The sequence below is a fragment of the Canis lupus genome, chromosome 14 (assembly GCF_011100685.1).
Source record: "Canis lupus familiaris isolate Mischka breed German Shepherd chromosome 14, alternate assembly UU_Cfam_GSD_1.0, whole genome shotgun sequence".
NCBI classification, from domain to species: domain Eukaryota; kingdom Metazoa; phylum Chordata; class Mammalia; order Carnivora; family Canidae; genus Canis; species Canis lupus.
The window spans coordinates 56,230,448-56,245,868 of record NC_049235.1 but is presented as its reverse complement, the minus strand read 5'-3'; the positions used below and the strand labels follow the sequence as shown (position 1 = coordinate 56,245,868).

At 51.1% G+C, this 15,421-nt stretch overlaps 1 long non-coding RNA gene and 1 other non-coding gene across 2 annotated transcripts; both read left to right on the top strand.

The window, feature by feature from the left end:
- Positions 1-3,179: 3,179 nt before the first annotated feature.
- LOC119867727 lies at positions 3,180-3,282 on the top strand. The gene has a single exon (XR_005369870.1). It is a non-coding gene; the product is annotated as a U6 spliceosomal RNA (small nuclear RNA).
- Positions 3,283-6,412: 3,130 nt separating this feature from the next.
- LOC111098849 lies at positions 6,413-13,544 on the top strand. The gene is made up of 3 exons (XR_005369244.1): positions 6,413-7,063; positions 10,968-11,157; positions 13,227-13,544. It is a non-coding gene; the product is annotated as an uncharacterized LOC111098849 (long non-coding RNA).
- The last annotated feature ends 1,877 nt before the right edge of the window (positions 13,545-15,421 follow it).

The following is a 15,421-nucleotide window of genomic DNA, read 5'->3' as shown; positions in this document are numbered from 1 at the left end:
ATTCATAGCTGGCACACCCTGTCTCCAGCATCCTGATTTAATTTTCCTCATTTTTGCTTGCTGCTTTATTGACTACATTGCTCATAATAGTAATGTAAATATCTGGGTATAAACAGTAATGACTGTGCAGAATTATAAGAAAAAAATCTAAAAAACTTTATTTTTTTAAAAGATTTTATTTATTTATTCATGAGAGAGAGAGAGAGGCAGAAACACAGGCAGAGAGAAGCAGGCTCCATGCAGGGAGCCCGACGGGGGACTCGATCCCAGGACCAGGATCATGCCCTGAGACAAAGGCAGATGCTCAATGGTTGAGTCACCCAGGCATCCCTAAAAACTTAGTAATAAAAATAAAGGATACTTTGGAGAGATTACAGTAGAAAGACCTAATATGGTAAAATGTCAACATTCACTACAATTAATCTGTAAAGCTACAATTCTAATATAAGACCAGCCAAAGATGATTATGATTGTTTCCTTAGGCAGGCTCTCCTTCCTTCCCCCCTTTTCCCTGCACCAGCTCCCCTTTTACTTCTCACTCTTGGTTCAATTATAGAGCACCAGGCAGGTAGCAAATATTCAATAAATTAGTATTCTTTTAATATAAAAGAATGAAGATTCAACTGTTCTGTAAGCAATTTCTAGTTTACATTCTCAAAAACACTCCCATTGAGCCTGGTACACAGTACATGTCAAAATAATATCTAACTTTGAATCTCTGCCTGAGTATGCGAGCCAGCCCTTTGCCAAGGACGTTTTGTGAGTTGATTACAATTGGAAAAGTACTGTACATGTGTTCCTGAGAGTCACGAATAGATGACATTGACTTCTTAGTATCAATCTGATGAAAGTAACGCACATTAAAATATAAGGGTAGAAGACCATTACTCATTTCTTTCTAAATACTTCTTAAAGTCAACAAAACTCTGACTTTCTATAATAATTTCTGTAGCTCCCTCAATATGATGTAGCTCAAGAAGTCTTCAATTTCTCTATATATTTCTATATATAATATATATGTACATATATAGATAACATGATCCACCCATGAAAGCATCAGAAATTCACATTCTGATCACTTTTCCTATAAATGATCAAAAAGACTTCAAATGTCTAATGATCCCTATCATTAGGTCCCTATCATTAGCTGGTTTTCTTGAAACACATAAATATTAACACATTACTAAGAATCGTCCCAAAAAAAAAAAAAAAAAAAAGAATCGTTGTCCCGTATCTTTATCAGCTTTACATGTTCCCCCCCTTTACCGCTTAGTCATTCCTAATTAGCAGGAATCCAGGGGCTCTTTTGGGAATCCTTCCTCAACTCATCCAAGAATCCCAGGGACTCCCTGCTGGGTCGGTACTTCCACCTGCATTCCTGGAGAGTCTCTTGGGCCTATAGGCATCCTTGCTTCCGTGGCTTTTACAAGTATCGTGTCATCACTAAACACAGATCCTGTGGAGTCACAGGGACTCTGGCTCAAAAACCAGGGGACACCCTAGCTTGGCCAGATCTGTGCACAACCCAAAGTTCATGCTTGGGCTCCAAGTTTCCGGCTCTTCATTTCCACTCACAGCCATTGCCCTCGAAGAGTGACCGCACATCCTAGCAGCTGGGGCCGGAGGTTCCTCAGTCTCACCATGTGTTGTGCTGGAACTTTCCTTTTTTTGCCCATCCTGTATCACCAGCAGATACTCTCATGAGACATTCCCCTCTGGGGCTTTGGAGTCCTCTCATGCCAGCAGATGACTTGTTAGTGCCACCCTCTTAAAAACAGGATTCCCTAATTTCAACTCCGGAAGAAGAACATGAGGTCTTGAATTCATTCCCTAGAAGGCTCCAGAGCTCCTTTTGCAAACTGATAAGCCAAAAAAAATTTTTTTAATTATGACATCTTTTTCTTAGGCAAGGAGAGTCTGGTGCCTTTACATTAACATAGCTAAGCCCAGCCACACCAATGATTCCTCTCATAAGGAAAGGAGTCTGCTCCCACAAGAGGGACTTGGGTCTTCGTTCCAGAACCTTCTAGTCACGGCACCCAGATACGCCAGCCTCAACAGCTAATCTGGGCCCTCTGCACTCAGCCTCTCTTGACTTGAGCCTCTCAGCCCTCTGGGTGTGAAGTTTGTATTAAAGATACTCTTTTTAGGCACAAATGGTCCTTTTTAAACACAATCCATCTCCTACGGGCTCAGAGGAGAAGGGATCTGTTTTAATACTAGAAAAAACTGTTGAAAGGGGAGTAGAGCTCCACCCCCTTCCTATGTTTATAAGGAGATTTCAAGGGTAATTTTGATTATCCTTTGCCCTAAGTGCTGACCTTCGTACCTGCCTGTGGGTGAATGGGGACCGCTGAAATATAACGGGCGCCCTTCTAAGAATTGCAGTCCCATGCAGAGTCCGTCCCTCTCAGAGATCCCCGCAGGAGCCACATAAAATTAAAAAGAGAGCAATAGGTTCTTGCTCTTCTTTTAGCTCAGTGGTTGAGCATCTGCCTTGGGCCCAGGGCGTGACCCGGGGTCCTGGCATCGAGTCCCACATCCAGCCCCCCACAGGGAGCATGCTTCTCCCTCTGCCTGGGTCTCTGCCTCTCTCTGTCTCTCGTCAATAAATAAATTTTTTTAAATGTGTTTTTTTGGTTGAGGCCATGCAAATCTAAAATGCCTACCAGGCTGTGCCTCTACTGGTAAGCAGGGATCTTTTCTCTGGCCACTTTATCTTACAAGATGCTCATCACCGCCCTTATGGGGGTAAGCTAGTCCTGGGTGAGTCCTCTTGCACTGACAACCCTGGGCCTGGGGTCTGCATTGGCGACACCTTGGGGTCAGTAGAGAATGTCTGTGAGAGGGCATTAGAACAGATAACCAGAGATGCTAATTTTAAAAAAGTTTTTAAATACTAGGTCCCGGCCACACCCTCTACCACGCCACCCCCCCACCCCCCACCCCCGGCTGGCCCCACCCCCACCAGGACCCCGCTCTCTGCAAAAAAAATAATAAAATTAGGTCCTGTCCCAGATGAATTGAATCAGATACTCTGAAGATGGGCCCAGATGAGCTATTATTTAAAACTTCTCCTGGTGATTATGATGAAAACAAGTTAGAGAACCATTGACATCCATTATCCCAATTAACTCGTAGCCACACTGTTAACTAATTTGGACAAAGTAAAATACACAGCGTGCTCAGCATCACGATACTAAAACTGGCACAATACAGACCATATTGGCACTGCCTCTGCACGAGGATCAGGTGCAAATTCGTGAAGCATTCCATATTTTTTTAAAAAAGTAAAATATACAGCAGTAACGGGTTCCTTATCTCCAAATTTTTTCCCTGACTATGCCTTAAGTAGTTACCTCTTAATTCTAAATTTTCAACTTTGCTGATGATAATCCAGGATGAGACAGCAGAGCCTGGGGGCCCTGTGCTGTCACGGTCTGTTGGGAAGTGGGGCAGCGGGCCAGGTGGCGGGAAGTCGTTCCAGAATCCCCAGACCTGCTTCAAAGGGCAGCGTCATTATTCTGCTAGTTTTCTACATCCCAAAACTTCAGAATTATCTAAGTTCTGCTTCTCAGGCAAGATCTGTGTCTATCCATTCTCATTCATTCTATCCTTCCTTTTCTTTCTCATTGTCACCACCTAGACCGAGGCCCTGCTCACCTCACTTCTAAATGACTATAATTCACACTGAGCCCCGCTGGCCCAGATGCCTCTCTCTATAAATCATCTTGCTTGCTCCAAACAACCCTCCATTTCACTGCCATATCCCAAAATTTTCACTGGTTCCCATTACCTAAAAGGCCCAGACCCCTTGCCCCTCCATAAATTAGCCCGAACCACCTTTCCAAGTCTATCTGCACCTTCCTAGTCAAGCTGCTCACGGCTGGCTGGATGCACAAGCACATTTTCAGCAAACACTGTGCATCGTGGGAAGGGCAGGGCTTCGCCATTGGACAGCCCTGTGGGCAGACCCTGTCCACCCCGCGTGCTGGGCCAGCACGGTGGTGGTGGTGGTGGGGTACTTAGCCTAGGTGAGTCATGGAACTCACCGCCTAAGGCCACAGTAAGGACTCATGAGTGAGTGGGCAAAACGATACCAAGTGGCCCCTTGGACGTAGTAGATATTATTACCATTTGGCCTAAATTATTTTCCCGGCTCGTAGTCGACCCTGTTTCCATTCCTTCCAGGACTGGTTATTAGACTGCTGTCTCTGGGTCTCAAACCCACCCTTCTGGGCTGGGCTGGGGGCTGGACCCAGGCTGCACCCAGGCTGCACACCCCTGTTCCGTTTCGCCAGCTGCTCCTTGGCAGCTCTTCCAGAAGGAGGCACTGCAGGGACACCGCGAGGGGTAGGGCCGTCCAGCAAGAGTTCCTTCTGCAGCGGGAGCTCATCCCGTGTGCAGGTCCTCCCCCGCCCCCATCCTCGCTGTGGCTCTAAGAGGCACCAGCACCATCCTGCAGGACCCCTGTACCAGCTCTGGGACCTCTTCTCCAAGGTTCTAACTTCTGATCCAACCTTTGCTCTCGGTTCCCCACCCCCTACGGGCTGCTGCTCTTTCCCCAACTTCCTGCCTCTGAAATACCTCCGAGGCCCCTTTATGTCTCTAGAACCTGGTCTCGAACTCTCCCCATTAAAGAGTCTCTGTTAACACAGCGGTACGCTGCTTGTTTCCTAGCGGGCCCCTGGCTGATCCTCTTGCCAGCGCTTCCCGGCTTCCAGGTGAACACACACCTCGTGGCCGGAAGGCCTGCATGGCCACGCACCCCGCGAACTCTCACACACCCCCAGATCCCTACAGAGGACGGATGGGGTGGCCTTGGGATACATTTCTGATCTGATTCTCTCATCTTATCATCGAAGCAGCTGAGGCCCGAGAGTCAGAGCAGGGCCTCCACCGGGCTCTCCTGCCCGCCCTCTGGCCCACAGGTACTTGGCCTTCAACCACCTGAGGCCCTGCAACGTCTCCTCAATCACCACCCAAGCAGGTCACTTAGCTGAGACCCTGTGACTTCGCTTTAGGCATCTTTAGAAAGTGACGCTCCTCTGCGAGTCGCTAGGCTCAAAGGGCACTGAGCTCTGTGCTACACGCCGGGCGCCCCAGCGGCCTCCTCGGGAGGACTCCAGATCGAGTCCGGGGAATGAATGATCTAATTAGCCCCAACCTTTGAGCATAAGTGACGTCTACATCTCTCATGTGTTCTAGATTATTGCTAGCAATAATCAACACCTGAATCCAACAGACGTCGGAGAAGAGGGTTCGGCCTTCATAGATGCTGGAAGGTCTCCTGTTGGCCTCTTATACACAGCACAACGGAAGCTCTAACTGGATTCGATAAGAACGCGCATCCTACTAATTAGACAGGAAGTTCACATAAATTCACGGCACAGTTTTATCAGGTGACGTTTCCTCATTGATAGAATCTAATACTAAAAGTCATAAATAAGTCTTAAATAGGACAAAACATTTTAAAGTACAGTTTTCAATTTTTTTCCATAAATTTGGCTCTAATAAAATAACCTTAAATTATGCAAAAAGGATAGTAATTGCAGTATAGGGAGCGACGGACCCAGTGAGATTTTTTTTTTTTTCCAGCAATTTCTGGAGCAGTGCGTGGCTGTGACAGCCTGCCACGGGACAACACGACGACTCAGGGAGTGTGAACTGATCGTTGCCACGGTCCACACCTTCTATACATGCTTTCCCTGCCCCGTCTCAACTTCTCTTCCAAAGAAGGGAGGCTCTGCCTTGGGGTCGGGCTGTGGAGACAAGTCATGGCAACGCGTGGCAGCTGAGTGATGACAATGAAGAAGGGCGGGAGGGTGCCCAGGAGGAGGCCGGGTCTCTCCCCAGAGCAAGGCAATTGAAGATCAATCGGTTCACACAACTTTGGCCTGTGCTAATTTCTTTATATTGATTTGGAAAGTTTCAATTGGAGATTTTAGCCAGATAATTCATTTCTTTCTCTGCTTGTTTTTGCATTTGAATTTTGGCCAACCTTAGAATTTAGGGATAAAGTGTCCAGTGGAGCAGAAAAGCATTCGGAGAAAATATTTAGGGCAAACATATATTTAAACGCACCTGTGTGCTGGATGCTGAAGGGCCTAGGGCAGCGCTTCCCAGACTTTGCTCCCTATTAGAACTACCCGGGCAGCTCGAGAAATGAAACGCGCCCCCTGACGCCTGGCTGCGCTCCATCCCGACTCAGCCACGATGTCTGGGCAAACCAATAGTCTTGAAATCATCTCCCCAGGTGATTTCAAGGCACAGAGAAGATTGGGAACAACTGGTCTAGAGCAAAGACACTGAGCTCGGGGGTAACCCAGCCCCGGTCCATGCTCTCATTCTTCCACTCCCCGAGCTGTGTGACCTCGGGGAGAAGTAAAACCCCTAGAAGTAACTAGGGCCAGAAGTTACCCCCTAAGGAGAAACAGGAGAAGCAACTGCTGTCCGGGGAGGATCAAAGGAGGCTTCACGGAAAAGATGACCGTCGACCTGAATGTTGACCCGCGGGACCATTTGGGGTGGCAGAGAGTGAAGAGATATATCTGACAGAAGGAATAGCAGGTGGGGGCGTGGGATAAAGAAAAACGGGTTCGAGGAACAACGGGGAGGCCCACGCGGCCGGAGCGAGGGGCACCAACGGCGCGGTGGGCAGGGCGCCGGGGATACCACGGAGGCCTTTGGCCTCCCAAGAAGCCTGGGCCTTTCCCTGCTCACCATGAGCAACCAGCGCTATCTCTGAGGCAGGGACAGGATGATCAAATCTCTGTTTTTAAGCGAAAAGCGAGGAGTTTAGAGGTGGGCGAACCAGGAAGATGGCGGCGGCAGTGGAGCTGGGGGACGGAGTAGGCCCCGAATCACAGACCGGACACCAGCCGCGCGGCCGCCGGGAGCATGAGCTGCTGATGACCCGGGGCGTCACCCTCTAAGGTTCCTACGTACGTGGCTGGTCGGTAGGGTCATGTGCACAAGACGGGTGACTTTTAGGGTGAAGACTCCGAGTTCAGTTGGAGACAGGCCAAGTGTGAAGTGAGGTGTCCCACTCGCGGTGGGAAAGGTAGGCCACGCTCAGAGGAGTTGGGGGAGTCAGCGTGGGCGGGGGAGCGACCGGCGTGTGGGTGAGGCTGAGGCTGAGGGGGAGAATGACAGGCCGCCGGGAGGGAAGCAAAGCAAGAAGGCCTCCCGGGACCAAGAGGAGAACCTCGGGAGAGGCCCGCATTTAGAGAGCGACAAAGGAAATCGGGTCAGAGAGCCCAAGGAGAAGCCGGGGAAGGAGAGTCATGAAGGTCACAAGAGGAGGCTTCCCGGGGCCGTGTGGGCAGATTGGGATTAGGGGACGGGCAGTCGTCGTTTTCCTTTGAAAAAGTAGGACGTGTGGGGACCGCATCTGGGGGTTGGAGAGGGAATGTGGGACCGTGTTGGGCATAAACTCTGTCAAGAAGAGGGTGGGGAGATGGTGAACGGTGGCCTCGGGGAGAGGGAAGGCTGGAGCGGCACTGGCTTCTGTGGACGTATTGCGCCACGCGTTGAAATCCACGACGAGGACACCGACAGGAGGCAGCAGAGAGAGAGGAAAAACGGGTGCGGTGGTGTCCTGGGGAGAGGGAGCAGGTGAGCGAGTGCGGCTCGAAGCGGGGCTGGGCCCAAGGGGGAGACACCCGAGCCTGGGAGTTAATGCACCGTTAATGAAACGCATTTTTAAATGGGCTGTGGGACCTGGCTGGAGGGAGAAGGGCCCAGGGAGGGCGAGGGCAGGGCGCTGGGGGCAGCCGGGGGACAGCTGGGGGCAGGCGGGGGCAGGCGGGGGCAGCCGGGGGCAGGCGGCCGGCCCGTGGGCGGGACACGAACCCGACACAGGCTGCCTGGGAGCAGGTAAGGAAGGGCCTGGAGCCCAGGCTGCCTCAGGAAGGGAGGTGAGGCCTCCAGATTTGGGGGATGAGGCTTCGGGACGGGGGTCAAAGCCAGGGCACAATGCGATTAGCACTGAGAAGTGGCCCCTAAGCTCTGGGACATGGAGCTTTTTTTTTCACATGCTGTTTTCATTATGTTTCGGAGGGACAGGGGGTGGGACGGGGAGGCAGGGGCAGGGCCGGGCCTGTGGGTGTGAGCGGCGGTGGGCAAGGGCCCCGCCCTCGTGTGCCCGGCCGAGGGGGAGCTGCTTCTAGAGAGTTCTGCAGGCGCCTCCGGGAGGCGAGAGGCGTGTGTCCTTGTCCCAGGACGCACGAGGACAGCCTCCCCTGGACAGAAGCACGGCGACGCGACCATCGAGAATGTTCGAGAGGCTCTTCTGAGGGCAACAAGTGGAAATGCACTGGAAACAGCACCAAAAGGGGCAGCGGGTTCCAGGAAGCCAGAAACCCGGTGGAATCGCCGCGCGGGCAGCAAAGGCGGCGAGGCTTTCAACGGACCGACGTCCTTCTAGATGCCGGAGGCCACCAAGCTCTCCGTCCGCTTCCCCTCCGGGCCGTGGCCTCACCTGCCTAGTCGCCTGGCCTCGCCTTCCCTCGCCCGCTCGCTCCTCACCTGCTGATCCCCGGCCCGGCCGGCGGCGCCACCCAGAGACTGACCCTGGCACGGGGCGGGTGGCGGCGGGCAGGTGTCCAGGCGGGTTGCAGCTCCCAGGGATGTCTCCCCCGCCTCGTGTCTCCCCCACCCCGTATCTCTCTCCCCGCCCCGTCTCTGCCCCCCCGGGTCTCTCTGCGCCCCCATGTCTCTCCCATCCATGTCTCTCTCCCCCCATGTCTCTCTCCCCCCCACCCCGGTCTTCCCCCCCCCAGGTCTCTCCCAGTCCGTGTCTCCCCCCCATCTCTCTCCCCACCAGGTCTCTCCCCCCACCGCCAGGTCTCTCTCCCCCCCATGTCTCTCTCCCTCCGCCGGGTGTCTGCCCCTCCCGGGTCTCTGCCCCCCCCCGTCTCTCCGATCCACATCTCTCTCTCCCCCCGTGTCTCTTTCCCCCACCCAGGTCTCTCCCCCCAGGTCTCTCCTGGCCCGTGTCTCTCCCCTCCGTGTCTCCCCCCCCATATCTCTCTCCCCCCCCACATGCCCCCGCCCTGTGTCTCCTCCCATGTCTCCCCAGTGTCCCCCCGCGGCAGGTGGCCATCCCCAGGCCTGCCCCCCCCCAGCTAGTGCCCCCCTCCAGCAGAGGCCAGCTCCGGGGAGGCTCGGCGGCAGGGCAGCGGCGGGTGGCAGCGCGGGGGACAGGGCCGCGCCCGCCGGTCGCCCCGAGTCTGCAGGATGCCCAGCACATGCACCCTCCTTCTCCAAGGCCTGCGTGATCCCCCCGAGGAGCCCGGAGCCCCCGAGGGCGCAGAGGCAAGCGTAGAAGGCCTGGCGGGTCAGGGGGCGAGGAAGGGAGCACGGAGGGACGGGGACACGTCTAAAGGACACAGCCCCGGGGCCACCCCTCGGCCGCCAGTGTAGCTAGTGGTCCTGCTGGGCTCCCTCCTCCTGGTGACACCAGGTCGTGGGTCCTTCAGATACAGATAAACCAGGAATGAATTGCAAGTCAATGGAAGGCGGCAAGTTGGTGTCAGAGTCCTGCCCTCCTACTCATTAGGGGGACGGGGGAGGGGACAGGGTCACACCTTCGTGACCAGCGATTGTGCACCCGGAGGGCACAGGTCGCCCGAGTGATGGGGAAGCCCATGCGTGACCGGGGAGCTGTCCTGAGCCATCGGGCCCCCGGGGAAGCCCACGAGGCCGGCCCTCAGGCTGCGGCCCGTCGGGGCTTTGACGCTCAGGGGAGTCTGAGCAGCTGCTTCACACGGAGGAAAACTGAGGGGGCAGCGGCGCTGCGCGACTGTGCTGCGGTGGATCGTTGGGCCAGGAACACACGCGCGAGCGCGGCCGCTGGGGAGGGCCGGGGACTGCTGGGTTCTCCGGTTTGGGGAGGACGCCGCGGTTAAGTAGAGGCACGTCCCGTCGGCAGGAGATACACACTGAGGTGTCGGAGGCGGACGCGGCCCCGGTCAGCAGCCAAGTCTCAGGAAAGGGCCTTCGGACAGACAGACGACAGGTGGCACTCCCCACTTCTCTGCACTTTTTTGTTTCACGGGCTTAAAAACCATAAACCATAGAAAGATCAGTCTCTGAGTTTAAAAAAAGGGAGCATTGCTTTAGGGTATGTAATGGGTTGAATGGGGGCCCCCAACAAAGTCTGTCCACATCGCGGAACCTGTAGGCGCTTTGCAGCTGCAGTGATGTTAAGGCTGTCGCACGAGGGCACCCCGGCCTGTCCGAGCGGCCCTAAGCCCGATGACTAGCGTCCTTGCAAGAGACACCCAGACACACAGAGGACAAGCCAGGTGGAGGCGGAGACACAGATTGGGGTGCAGCAGCCCCAGGCCAACGTACACCCAGAGCCACTTTTCCCAGGAATGATAAAAGGCATGCAAGGACTCTCCCGAGACCCCCGAGGGGGCGCACAGCCCCCCTGACACCTCGATTGCAGACTTCGGCCTCCAGAACCAGAAAAAAGATATTTCTATTGTTTTAAGCCACCCGGTTGGTGGTAATTTGTTACCAGCCCAGGGAACGAATGCAGGATGCTTTTCCCCTGTAATGTCGTTGGGGATGGAAAACTAAGTAGACTGAAAACAAGCTGTGCTTTTGGGGGGTCTTTGCCAACCGGGGCGCTGGAAGCCAGGGGGCACGTTCACGCTCTCAGGGCCATGCTGCGCTCCTGAGAAAGGTGGCTTTCCGGGTCCCACCACCGCCAAGCTCCACATCTGACCCCCCCTCCCCCCCGCCCCCGTGGCCACGTTGGGTGCCAAAGCTCTAGCGTGCTGGGGCGCTTCCCGAGGCAGTCCTTCTCCTTCGCAATCAGGAGGGGTTTGGACGCCCGGAGGACATTTGACAATTTCTGGACACAGTTTGGGTTGTCATAACTGTGGGATGGGGGTTGCTACTGGCATCCGGTGGGTAGAGGCTGGGGATGTTGCTAAATATTTTATGATGCGCAGGACCGTCCCTCACCACAATTATCTGGCCTGCAACGTCAACAGCGACGAGGTCAAGAAGCCCAGTTCTAAGGGAACAGCTTCCTTTTTTGTTCTACGAAGGCTACTCACACTTCTCCGTCGGGGTAAGAACAGGAGAAGGAAGGAGGAGGCATTCCACAAATCCTTCGGGACGCTTTTTTTTGTTACTGTGGTAAGAAAAGATAACATGAAATTTACTCTCTTGACAAATTTTTGGGTGCGCAGGACAGTATTGCTAACTGTAAGGGCTGTGTTGTAGAGCAGATCTCTGGAGTGTCTTCATCTTGCATAACCGAAACTTTATACCCTTTTAAAAACAGCAATTTGTGGGGGGGGGGGGCACCTGGGTGGCTCAGTCAGTGGAGCATCTGCCTTCCGGGCAGGTCATGATCTCAGGGTCCTGGGATGGAGCCCGGCATGGGGCTCTCTGCTCAGCGGGGAGTCTGCTTCTCCCTCTGCCCCTCCCCTGCTCATGCTCGCTCGCTCTCTCTCTCATTTGCTCTTTCAAATAAATGAATAAAAACTAAAAACAAAACAAAAAACAGCAACTCCCCATTTCCCCCTCTCCCTATCCCCTGACAACCACCATTCTACTCTCTGCTTCTCTGAGTTAGGCTACTCTGGATCCTCATATAAAGGCATCTGCTCTGACCAGCTTACTTCGCCTGGAATAATGTCCCCAGGGCTCACCCACGTTGTCACATAAGCCAAGATTCCTTTCCTATTTCAGGCTAAATAGAAGTTCATTATATACGTAGACCACAATTTCCTTATCCGTTCGTCTGTTGATAGACGTTGAGGTTGTCTCCACCTCTAGGCCTTCGTGAAAATGCAACAGCGAACCTAGGAGTGCAGACACCTCTTCAAGATCCTGATTTTAATTCTTTTGAATAAATACCCGGCCGTGGAATTCCTGGGTATTTACTACCCAATTCCTGGGTATTTACTACCTATGGTAGTTCTATTTTTGACTTTTTGAGGAGCCTCCATGCTGTTCTCCACAGCAGCTGTTCCGGTTTGCATTCCCACTAACACTGTACGATTTTCTGATTTCTCTACACCTTACTGACACTATTTATCTTTTGGGGTTTTTTTGATAATAGCTAACCTAACAGAATATTTCTCTGGGGTTTTTATTTTATTATTTTGTTTTTGTCTCATTGATTTTGAATTGCATTTCCCTGATGATACTGAACACCTTCTCATATACTCATTGGCCATCTGTCTTCTTCAGAGAAATGTCTGTTTAAACCCTTTGCTCATTTTTATTTTTTAAAAAGATTTTATTTATTTATTCATGAGAATACACAGAGAGGAAGAGAGAGAGGCAGAGACACAGGCAGAGGGAGAAGCAGGCTCCATGCAGGGAGCCTGATGTGGGACTCGATCCCGGGTCTCCAGGATCAGGCCCTGGGCTGAAGGCGGCGCTAAACCCCTGAGCCACCCGGGCTGCCCCCTTTGCTCATTTTTTTTTTAAGATTGATTGATTGATTGATTGATTGATTTATGAGAGAGAGAGAGAAAGAGAGAGGCAGAGACACAGGAGGAAGGAGAAGCAGTCTCCATGGCAGGAGCCGGACATGGGACTCGATCCCGGGACTCCAGGATCGCGCCCTGGGCCAAAGGCAGGCGCCAAACCGATGAGCCCCCCAGGGATCCCCCTTTTGCTCATTTTTAAATCAAGTTATTTGTTCTTTTGCTATTGACTTGCATGAGTTCTTTATAGATTTTGGATATTAAACCCTTATCGGTTATATGGTTTGCAAGAATTTTCCGTCATTCTGCAGGTTGTCTGTTCACTTTGTTGACGGTTTCCTGTACAGACCAGAAGCTTTTCAGTTGGATATCATCCCACTTGTCTATATTTGCATCTGTTGCTTTTGGTTTTGGTGTCATATCCAAGAGGTCATTGCTAAGACCGATGTCATGAAGCTTTCCCTCTGTGTTGTCTTCTAGGAGTCTTGCAGTTTCAAGTCCTACTTTTAAGTCTTTGATCCATCTTGAGTTGGTCATTGTGTACAGTCTAAGACGAGGATGCAATTTTATTCATTTGTCTGTGTATCTCCAGTTTTCTCAGTCCCACTCATTGAAGAGACTCTCCTTCTTCCCACTGTGTATTCCTGGCACCCACGAGAGTTTCAGTTGACTGTGTATGCACGGGTTGATTCAGTTTAATTGAATATAGGTCTTTATGCTGTCTTTTTATGTTTTTAAAAAATATTTTATTTATTTATTTCTCAGAGACAGCGTGAGTGCATACAAGCGGCAGGGAGGGGCAGAGGGAGAGGGAGAAGCAGACTCCCCGCTGAGCACGAAGCCTCATGAGGGCCTCAATCCCAGGACCCTGAGATCATGACCTGAGCCACCGGCAGACGCTTAACTGAGCCACCCAGGTGCCCCAGTACCATGCTGTCTTATTGTGACTTTGTAATATATTTTTATACCAGGAAGTGTGATGCTTCCAGCTTTATTCTTCTTTCTCAAGAGTGTATTTGGTATTTGGATTCTTTTAGGATTGCTTTTTCTATTTCTGTAAAAAAAAAAAAAAAAAAAAAAAAATGCCGCTGGTATTTTGATAGGGATTGCACTAAACTTATAGGTCATTTTGGGTAGTATGAACATTTTAATGTTATTAAATCTTCCAATTTATGAACATGAGATGTCTTTCCATTTGTTTGCATCTTCTTTAATTCTTTTCGTCAACGTTTTATGTTTTGAAATACTAAGTCTTTAATCTCCTTGGTTAAGTTTATTCTTAAATATTTTATTATTTTTGGTAAATGGGGTTATTTTCTTAACTTCTTTTTTGATAGTTCATTGTTAGCCTTCTGGACTATATGTCCTCTGGTTCCAGATGTCTGTGGTCTACAGTAGGATGCGGGCTATGACACTGACTTAATTAAGTAGGATATAGGAACAAGGAGAAGATCTGGGATTTCTCAGGAGTCCCAGCCTCACACCTCTCTTTCTTTTTTTTTTTTTTTAATATTTTATTTATTTATTCATGACAGAGAGAGAGAGAGACAGGCAGAGGGAGAGGGAGAGGGAGAGAAGCAGGTGCATGCAGGGAGCCTGACATGGGACTCGATCCCGAGTCTCCAGGATCACACCCCAGGCCGAAGGCAGCGCCAAACCGCTGGGCCACCAGGGCTGCCCTCCTCACACCTTTCTTGAACTTGACCTCTCACATATGCAGAGAGTTTTCAGGCGACTACCGTAAATGGGCTCTGAACACACTCAAAGACAAAGTTCGATTCTGACCACCAAACTACATTGTACCCAGAGGGCCAGTATCCAAGCCATGAGCTCTGAGAGCCTAAGTTCTCACATGATGCAGCCTGAGAGGAAAACACTCCGAGGACCCTAGTCACCTCTCTCTCTACCCAGTCCTTCCTCCTTCCTTTGCTCAGCATTTGCTGCCCACAACCAATGCAAACAATACACTAAACATTGGGAACACAAAGATAAATAAGTTAATCATTTGATAGAGAAGTTATGAGCGCCGTCAATGGCATCAACAGTGGGAGAGTTTTTGTTTGTTTGTTTGTTTTTTAAAGCTTCCTATACATGACGGGGAAAATCAAATCAGGATTCAGATATGTCACAGGAGAGATGAAGAAACCTCCTGGAGGCATAAAATAGAAACAAATATCTCAAAGCTTGTTCCAGTCCTTCCTGCAGCAGAAAATTGGGATCCGTAGAGCTCCTAATTTCTGAAAGTCCAAGGTGCTTTTTAAGTATCTGCTGAGACCTTCCCAAACTAAAAGAATCTAGAGATATTTTCTAAGGCAAGTATACATTTAAGTCCTGAAAAATCTACACGTGGAGAACATTTCTTGCTGAAATTCAAATATGAGTCCTGCTGTGGATGCTATCCGGCCCCTTGAGTCTCAGGCTGTCAGTAGATATAACTGCAGTGGAGCAAGACAGAGAAATTAGGGCCTGGGGCAGCTGTCATGACTCACATTCACTGTTCTTACTTGGATCATGTAGGAAAAGCAGGTGGATTACCTGAATGATCCTTTTAAGACATGTCTTTGGCTAAAGTGACCCGCGATTGTTGGGCAATCTCATTTGACACTTTGATTTAAGTAGATGATTAAAATACCGACTTGCCTATACTTTGGCTATTTTTAGATTCTAACATTGTCCAGAAACCAAGACAAATGTGCAAATATGGGCAAAGATACCCGAAGGAGAGGAGTACAGAGGAGGGGGGGCTCTGCCGTCCTTGCATAGGAAATGGCAATCCCGGTGCCAAACGCCGATACCCTTTCTGGTGACAGCTGTGGGCCCATCAGGGCTGAGCCACCACCGCTCGGCTAATCGAAGAGCCTCGTAGGTTCTCTTCACCCTCAAGAACCTTTCTGATAACTAGCTCTCGACCGGCTCCTTTTATGGCCTCGGGCAGCCCCAAGAGGCTGAGATGTATTTTG